At 42.5% G+C, this 7,029-nt stretch overlaps 1 long non-coding RNA gene across 2 annotated transcripts; it reads right to left on the bottom strand.

The window, feature by feature from the left end:
* Positions 1 to 1,967: 1,967 nt before the first annotated feature.
* Positions 1,968 to 2,976, bottom strand: LOC124654854. Of its 2 annotated transcripts, none has more exons than XR_006988490.1 (2): positions 2,468 to 2,976; positions 1,968 to 2,305 (listed from the first exon to the last, which is right to left on the bottom strand). It is a non-coding gene; the product is annotated as an uncharacterized LOC124654854 (long non-coding RNA). The 2 variants fall into 2 exon arrangements; XR_006988489.1 differs by having other exon boundaries at positions 2,477 to 2,976.
* Between the last annotated feature and the right edge of the window lie 4,053 nt (positions 2,977 to 7,029).

Raw genomic sequence — 7,029 nt, 5'->3', positions numbered from 1 at the left:
CAGCCAGACGGCAGCAGAATACTACGGAGTAGTAGCAATTAGCACGCAAACGCGGGCCGGTCGGCGCGGCACGCGAGTGGGACGCGAGCAGGGCGAGCCAGCCGGAGGACAAACAGGGAGCGGCGGGTGGGTCTCGATGGCAGTTGAAGTAAATAAGCAAAACAATCAGGGCAAAGAATTGTACCGGTTCGGTTTAAGTGGCAACTCTGCGGGAAGCCGCGCGAAGCACCCCCGGAGGTGCTTTTTCTTCTCTGCCTATTTCCTTCCCTGGCTTTGGCAAAGCCCACAGCACAGCACACCCGTTTGGTTCGTTTGGACAGCTTTTTTAATTGGAAAGCCAGAAAAAGCCCAAACAAACACCCCCTATCCTTCTCCAATGGTATCCTGAACAAACAAAGAAAATTTTGGACCGAAAGCCAGGTTCCTGTTGAGAAGCTTCACACTACCTCCCTTTGATGATTGATGGTGCTATTTTTTCCTGAGCTGAACAGAATCATCTGATTCCTTGTCATTACATTTACTCCTACGGTATCCTTCTCTCCTTTTAGGATCTCTATCATGAGATTTCCATGTGTCATCTTCAGTGTCTTCATTTCATCTCACGTTGGGCAGGTTTAACAGTTTCATCAGATTTTTTCCCCAGCATATTGCGTTCTCTGTAGGTGCATGTAAGAATCTGTATTTATACTGTGTTTCTTTTTAAAAATAAGAATAATGGTATCTTGTATTTATGTTAATTTAATTCGCTTGTAATACTAGCGCGTACTCTTGTACATGTATACTAGCAAAGATAGGCGCGGCGGCACGCCGCGCCGTTGAGGTAGCTAGTAGTTGAAAAATAAATGATGCTTCCACACTAAATTACAACAGTCACTAAAAGTGTGATATATAACGGGGGGATATCTTCATCTTGTAGTAGTACTGAAAGGAGGTTACGATATCATATTTCCCGAACTTATTCACCCTATTCATATTTCCTGATTTTTTTCAATTTGTCACACCGGTGAATTTTATGCAAGCATGTGTTCTGCTTAGAAGAAATATCTTCATGTTTCCCTCTACTTCTTGGGCTGTCGGTGATCAAATCAATGATTATACTGCCGAGTATGCTCAAATCAATTAATATGCTGCCCTCTTTCTTATTAGGAGACATGCATGCAAGCTCTTTCCCATCTGTCCTATAAAACGGGAAAATGAGACAAAAATTAAGTAGCTTAATTGATATATATAAATATCATATATACTACTACAGCCACACTAATTTAAATCCTGGATTCCTCTCTCATATTTAGCACAAGATATGAGAAGAAAGGGTAAAAAATTATATTGAATAGTGCAACAGCACCAGCAATAAAAATTAAAACAGAGAATAAAAAACTTAGGGATATCAGACCATACAATATGGATTCCTTCTCTGAATTAATCCATATTCAAAATATTCAGAAGCGGCAAAGAAATATGTTTCTTGTATTATAAAGTAGAATCCATTATGAGACGGTGGAGGACCTCGACTTGAGAGAAATTCAGAAGCGGCAAAGAAATATTTTTCTTGTATTAAAAAGTAGAATCCATTATGACACGGGGGAGGACCTTGATTTTGAGAGAAATCGTTCTGTCTATGCATCAGCGCGCTTGGGCAATCGATTTGGAAATGAACCAAAAGTTGGGCCGTGCTCCGACCAGCAGTCAAGTGGGAACCAAAGATTCCAAGACTTGCACTTTGCTGGGGTCTCGGATCACACTATGTGGTGAGCTACTGTGTGGACCTGGTTCATCTATATATGTAATGTGTAAAAGGTTTATTGATATATAATGATGTAAATAATTTATTCCTTGTATATATGGGAGCTCGTGCGGCAGATAAAGTTTTATTCCATATTTGTTGAAACAAAAATAAAATGATACCGCAAGAAATAGTTTTGTGTAGTTTTATAAATAATGCAAAGAGTCACTCAGTATAATAGTAAACCGCAAGAAATAGTTTTGTGTTACAAATAGATACTATAATACATTTATAAATGCCTTAAGGTGTTATGAGATCATGTACCAAAGTAACCATCTTCGCTAACAACAAATTCGATATATCATAAAATCAACAGTGAGTTTCAGTACTGGAAACATGTGCCTGTATTCCTCAATATATGGCATAATTAAAAATATTATTTGTGTGTCAACTCTTTATTTACATGCTTTCCTGGGTTTCCATGTATGTCTCTTTGCAGAGCCATGCCGCAGACCTCTTTTCCCCCTTTCTAAGGGCTCCTGTTTCAGTCTCTGTAATTCCTTTTCCAGGTGGACATTTAGCCTGTAGCATAGGAGAAAATGGCTGATCAGAATCAGTTACAACCAATCTGCATAATCGCTTTTCTCTATGATTCTTTAAGGAATACAAATGATTTCTCAAGAAATAGCAAAACGAATGAGCTTTTCATATTGTACTGTGTGTTGGCCTATGCAAAAGACATACCACAGATACCTTTTCCGTAAGTGCTAGCTTACACAAATGATAAGCTTGCTGCTTGACATTTTGTATCTTGGTCTCCAGGATGAGTGCAATAATACCTTTCTTGATAAATTTGTAATGACAAATGTATACCTGTTAGATGAAAAAATATATGTAGAAGACACGGTGTTCCTATTTTAATGACAATACACATACTTGAAAACCAACAAAGTGTAACATGTACTCAATGAAAGGTAGCGAAAACCGCAGTAGATACCTAACTTTGTATGCTCAAGAAAAAGGGTGAAAGGACAAATGGATGTAAAGCAGCTGAAGCAAGACCAGAATGAGCAGGTTTAGAAGCCAGTGAATGAAAACAAAAACAAAAAAGGAAAAGGCGGCATACCTTCAAGTCATGATTTATTTGAATACTCTACATATTGAGGCATAATTCACGTGACCCTAAACCAACCGGAAATCCCATCTCGGTTATTGATGGTTCAAAACATCAATGAAACAGGAAACAAAAGCACATCAGTCCTCACACCATCACCGGCCCCAACTCCCCAAGCAAGAACCACCCACCGGCACCTGCGATGGGGCGCCCCAAGAAGACCCCCTCCGACTCCAACTCGCTCACGTTGCCGGTCGGCGCCGACGCGGAGCTGCGCAGAAACGACCCCGGCTTCGCCGGCTCCTTTTACGAGGTCACCGTCACCGGCCACCTCGTATCCAGCGCCAGCTACACGGTTGCCTACACCACGCTCGTGGCCGACGACGACGGGGGCCCGCTCGAGGAGACAGTGGCCGCCGCCGACGTGCGCCCGCGGCCACCGCCGTCCGCGACTGCGAGGAGCGGGTTCGCCGTCCACGACGCCGTGGAGGCGTTCCACGACGAGGGGTGGTGGGCCGGCGTCGTGTCCGCCGTCGTTCCCGGGCCGCGGCGGGCGTACGAGGTCACCTTCCCGACGTCGCGGGAGACGGTGGAGTTCGACGAGGCGGCTCTGCGGCCGCACCGCGTGTTCCAGGCTGGCCAGTGGGTCCCAGCTGCAGAGGCGGTAAACCCTTTGCTTCTTCTATGAACTCTGGGTAAAATTGATCTTGAATTACAATTGTATTTATTTATTCATTCAAATGGAATCCAATCTACTAGCTTCAGTGTTAAAATTACCCTTGGATGAATAATGGCTCAGTCCTGACCTTTTGGAAACTAAAGTTAGTACATTGAAGTAGTAAACAAAAGGAAATTAATTGCCTTCATCCTGGATTGCTATGTGTTAATGATGCATTCAGTTTTATGACTGTATTCAGACAGGCCGTTTGATAATTAACAGTTTAACACATAATCTCTCATTTGAGTTTTTCATGTGTAGTTGTGACCTTCTTCGAGTTAATACTAATTTGAGTCCACATACTAAATCTGGCCTTTGATTTCTGTACTTTGTCGAACTTGCCATATCCTACTTTCTGATAAAGGGTGTTTTTGTTGACCCAAATGATGCATCAAGCGGATACAATTACATTATAATCTTTTATTTCACACTTGTGAGATTATACCAAGATACAAAAAAGTGGGAAAATTTTCATGTGCCAGCACCACTGTTGTATGTCTAATCTTATAATGATGTGTAATATTAGAAACAAATTCAGTAATGCACTCTAAACATTTTTTTTTCTTTGAGAACAGTAGTCTTTCGCTTTGTCTTTTGAGACTCGTATAGTTGTACGGGATCACCTTTTGTCATTTGGGAAATGGGAAGCAATATGTACAAATTCTTTCACTGGCGTAATCCAACATTGGAAATAAGCATTTTAACTGTTCATATGTGAAGAATTTTCTTGTTAAGTGAAAACATGGTAGTGTCTTGTGGAAGAGCTGATAGTTTTTCTTCCCGACATCTGTTTGAAGAACGAAGTTAACAGTACAAACGAGTGAACGCTCACATTGAGAAACACCATATTGCTTATGCTGTTGTGCGCAGGACGATGGAAGTGCTTTGTTTCGGGAGGGAACCCAAGTTGAAGTGAGGCGGTCTGGAAAGAGCTTCAGTGAATCCTGGAGTCCAGCTTCTGTTCTGAAACTGATTGGCGCTACAAATTTCTTAGTACAGTACATCCATATTGGAAGCAACAGAGAACTAGCCACTGAGATTATAGCTTCTCAACATATCCGGCCAGCGCAAACCTTCCGGAAGCACAGATTTTCTCGATCTTCTCGTGTTGAGGTGATGCATGAAGATAGCTGGTGGCCTGGTGTTCTCCGGGATGTTTTAGGTAGAGGAATCAACAAGAAGTATGTAGTAAAATTGAAGAGCTATGAGACAGACATGGAAGCCGTGGAATGTTTGGATGTTTTGACAGTTGAAAATACACACATAAGGCCGAAATTTCACTGGAACGGGAAAAAATGGATACGCTGCCTGGATCAGGTACACATAGCTAGCACATATATCTCCTGTCATTCTTTGTGGGTGTTCTTTTATATGATGGGACATGAAGTGCTATTTAGTTTTGCTAGAATACGTATTATTTCATAACATTTTTGAAATGTTTCAAGGAGCAGAAATCTTCAATCAATCTATGGTTCATTAGGCAATGATTGTTCCACCCCTAACTAATAGAAATGATCCTGCTACAATGTGTGCATCTTGTATGTTTATACAAACATATATGGGGTGTGTATACATGTTTCTTCCTCTATGAACTCTGGGGTAAAATTATACTAGTACTAGTTAGTATCCAGAGTATAACAGTACAAACGAGCGAACGCTCACATTCAGAAACACCATATTGCTTATGCTGTTGTGCGCAGGACGATTTGATGAACAAGCCATCTATGGCATGGATGGTGCCTGATAAGGCGCTAGCTGATCCATCTCTATTTGCACCCAAACCAAATATGGTGTGGGGAGCACCTCTCTTAGAGTTTGTTTGTGAATTGCTTGCTGCAGGGCAGTCAATTATCAACCCGACCGACCTCAAGGACTAGTTAGTATTTGAGGGATCAGGGCCGGCAATAAGAAGCCAGAAATATATGCTCCACTAGATCGCGAAAAGAAAGGACTGCATGCGTGCCGTGGTTACCTGCTGGCCGCCTGATCCATCGGAAGAAAATGCTGCCTCGCGCGGCGGACGGCCGTCCCGCCCGGAGATCGGTTTCTTTGCATGACGGACCACACAACAGCTTGTCTACAATGGCCTGCAACCGTGTATGACGGACATCGGACCAACAGATGGTTACTACATTATAATCCAATCCATTCACCACTTGTGATGGAACCAGCAGGCGACAAGAGATCGATTCAACAAGCCGCATGGCTGACTGATTAGTTACCTGCTGCAGGATGCACGACAAGGACGACGCCGGCTCTATACATGCACCGCCGAGAAATGGAGTCGGCGACGACCGAGTGATGTCTCCTCTCCTCTCCTCTCCTCGACGAGCAAGAGTCAAAGTCTAAGTCGTGTCGCACGCGTTAGCCGCACGCGGCAGGCTTCACCCCTCCTAGTATTTATAGGCAGGAAGAGGCCTCAAAGGTTTTCGTTCGAATTTCAAAAGCTGGCGCCAATTTTTGGGTCTCTCCACCCACCGGCTGCTTTGTTGCCGCTAATTTTATTTCCATCCGTGTTGCCCTTGAATACACTGAACCACAAACATAGTGGTGATTGGTCATCCACAAAACTAGCGCCTAACCAAGTATGGTATCTCAACCATTAATGCCTCTGCTCGGTTAAAGATGGGTGCCTATCCCCGCCCTGATTTTCCTCAAAACTGCTCTCCCTAATTATTCCGATATTTAAGGGAGCCACAAAACAGAGTCTCGCTTTATTACTTTCTATGTTAACAGAAGTTGCTACGAATGCGGCCGGACTTGTTTCGTCTAATACAGGTTCTCCCTATTTGATGCACAAACACAAGGCATGGTATCCCAAATATTAATCGTCCCATACAATTAGGAAGCACAAATACAAGGCATGGTATCTCAAATGTTAATTGGTTCCTACCGTCATTGGGTCAACACAAGCATCTCACCCACCTCATTTTCCTCAAAACTGCTCGCACTAATTATTCCGAGATTTAAGGGAGCCTCAAAATGTAGTCTGGTTTTATAGTAAGGCATTGCACAGTGGGTTGGCTCTTAGCATGTTATCATAGGCAGCGATGTTTCTTATGATATAAAAGTACGACAATGCATTGTTTCTTAGTGTGTTGTATATAAATTTAATGATTTTGGCTCATGCATGCATGTTATTGGACTATTAATGTCTTTTGCCTATGGCTGCATGCAAGTGTTGTATCTTAGTAGTATACCTAAGATATAACACCACTCTCTTTCATCAATAAATAGGGTGTCACATAAGCAAAGTACCTAGAATATGACGCTAAGAAACACCTATTATGAAAGGCCTAAGGTGGTGATGATGCGGAAATATTTATTTCGCCATGAATGAGTAACACACTGTCTCTCTATTTGATCCTTCGACGACGCATGCATGAATTTACTACCCTAAAACAAGTCGAGTAAATTTTGTTAAAAATCAACAATGCCAAGCACGACCTAGCTTCTAGAAGAAGAAAAAACCAT

The sequence above is a fragment of the Lolium rigidum genome, chromosome 5 (assembly GCF_022539505.1).
Source record: "Lolium rigidum isolate FL_2022 chromosome 5, APGP_CSIRO_Lrig_0.1, whole genome shotgun sequence".
NCBI lineage: Eukaryota > Viridiplantae > Streptophyta > Magnoliopsida > Poales > Poaceae > Lolium > Lolium rigidum.
Note: the sequence above shows the minus strand (reverse complement) of the source record. Positions and strands in the feature narration are given on the sequence as shown.